General features: G+C 42.6%; 1 pseudogene; it reads left to right on the top strand.

Moving 5' to 3' along the window:
• The first annotated feature begins 210 nt into the window (after positions 1-210).
• LOC143887106 (NADPH-dependent aldehyde reductase-like protein, chloroplastic) lies at positions 211-1,788 on the top strand (annotated as a pseudogene).
• The last annotated feature ends 670 nt before the right edge of the window (positions 1,789-2,458 follow it).

Raw genomic sequence — 2,458 nt, 5'->3', positions numbered from 1 at the left:
ATTTCTCCCCAATTTGAACCTGTCTTCTCAAGGCCAACGTTTTCTTCTAAACATCCCCTAATAATGTGGAAGTAAATGACGGAAGCAGTGATGTTCATTAGTCGTATTCTAAAATGAAAGTAAATTTGGGCATGCCCTAACCACTCCCATATCCCTACATAAATATGTCTAACACACCTCAGCCACTCTTAACACTTGAAAACCAGAGAGAGAGAGAGAGAGAGAGAGAGAGATTCCAATCCCCCGCACCAACATGGAGACAACCCTGGCTGGATCAAGCACCACCCACGAGCAGAAGCCCCTCCACGGGCGCGTAGCCATAGTCACGGGTGCATCGCGTGGCATGGGCCATACCATCGCTCTCTACCTCGCATCCCTCGGTGCGAGTGTGGTCATCAATTATGCCACAAGTGCCACCCAGGCTGACCTCCTAGCCGCCGAAATCAACTCCACAGCATCAAACCCAAACCCCCCACGAGCCATCACGGTCCAAGCCAACGTATCAAACGCGGCCCAAGTCAAGTCCCTATTCGACCAGGCCGAAAAGGCCTTCGGAATCCCACAAATCCACATCCTAGTGAATTGTGCCGGGGTACTCGATCCCAAGTACCCAACCCTTGCAGCCACAACAGACGAGGATTGGGACACCACTTTTGATGTGAACACAAAAGGTAGCATGTAACAACTTGTTACTTCAGAAGCTTAAGCTGTTAGAGTTGGTGTTATTTAATCATTTATACTTCAACACTCCCCTCATGTGTGGCCTATCTTTTTTTGGGTTGTCCGTATATATGGATTTTTGGGTATTGGACATGGTTTTAAATTTCAGCCGCAATCCCCGAAACTGAAATTTGCCGAAATTTCAGAATTTCATTAATTTGAGCTGAAATTTCAAGAAAATGTATATAGATATTTTTTCTAAATAAAGATTACAAAATTTCAGCCGAAATTTCGGAATTAATTAAATAATAATTTTTAACTATTACCAAATTTCAGACTGAATCAAAATTTAAAACCTTGGTATTGGACACAGGACTTGCCGTGATTCAATTGCTCTGATACCATATGAAGCAACTAATTACTCCAAAAGCTTAGTGGTACAACCCATTGTGAGCCCAAAACCTATTATTGGACTCAAAATTACATTTAAATTTTGGTCCGATAATTGATTTGGGGCTAACAATTGGTCGTCACATTCTCAAACGAACAGGGCCTAAGTTGTTAGAGTTGGCGTTATTTAATCATTTATACTTCAACAGGTAGCTTTTTTGCTCACGAGAGGCCGCCAACCGTTTGATACGTGGTGGAAGAGGAAGGATCATAAACTTTTCTTCTTCTACAGTGGGTGGGCTCCGCCCGGGCTATGCTGCCTATGTGGCTTCCAAAGCGGCGGTAGAGACCATGACAAGGATCCTGGCTAAGGAATTGAAAGGGACCCAGATAACGGCCAATTGCGTGGCCCCTGGGCCCGTGGCAACAGAGTTGTTCTTTGCAGAAAAGAGCGAAGATATGGTGAAGAGGATGATTGATGAAAGCCCTTTGAGTCGACTTGCGGAGACCAAGGACATTGCACCTCTCGTCGGGTTCTTGGCTTCGGATGGTGGGGAATGGGTAAATGGGCAGGTCATTCGAGTGAATGGGGGTTCTGTCTAGGAGTGTGCCAATGTCATTTCAATCACTGCTGGTTTTATCTTCTAGTGTGATAGATTAGTATTGAATTTAATTAAGAACATGGGTTTTGGTTTCTGGCTTTGTTGTTGTAAATTTCGTTTGTCATTGGAAAGAGTTGCAGAGTTTGGCTTTGTTAATGAATAACTTTACACAGGCATGTGTTGGTTTGCGGGGTCTATGTGTCAGTACTCACTATTGGTGTGGCTGATCTAGTGTGCTAGTGGACTATACCGTCCTAATGATAAAAATGAGTTTTATAATCACTTGAGACTAAGACCCTGTTTGTTTTGGATTTTAAGTATTGATTCTGAGTCCAAAACTGATTATTGGGCTCAACATTGTGTTTAATTTTGAGTCCATCAATCTCAAAATCCAAGACCAACAGGGCTTATGGCACCCAAGAATCAACCTTTCACTGTTTTTGTAAAGGGCTGAGATTAATCTCATTGAACAGATTTTTTAATCTCAGTCCTTCATAAACAAACTAAAATGCTGATTTCTGAGCAATCCATTTAGTCACAACAGAGGTGAATTACATCTTAAAATATTTGCGAGCTGTATAACAGGGGTAACAGGGGTGAATGGTATCCCAAACAGTGTCTTGGACTAAGCAGGCAATTTACTTGAATTATCTTTTCTTTGATGAGAACATGTTGTAATCAGTTCACTTGATGAGCCTTTTCTTTAAGTAGAGGTGAGTCGCATGGGTACGCTTAAGACAGCACACTCTCAAGGACCTTCACTTTGAAGGCACAGACACTTTGGACTAGTGAGGAATTTTTGCAGC

Source organism: Tasmannia lanceolata, unplaced genomic scaffold (assembly GCF_043159265.1).
Source record: "Tasmannia lanceolata isolate RefF3 unplaced genomic scaffold, GAP_Taslan_0.1 ptg000012l, whole genome shotgun sequence".
Classification (NCBI taxonomy): Eukaryota; Viridiplantae; Streptophyta; class Magnoliopsida; order Canellales; family Winteraceae; genus Tasmannia; species Tasmannia lanceolata.
Note: the sequence above shows the minus strand (reverse complement) of the source record. Positions and strands in the feature narration are given on the sequence as shown.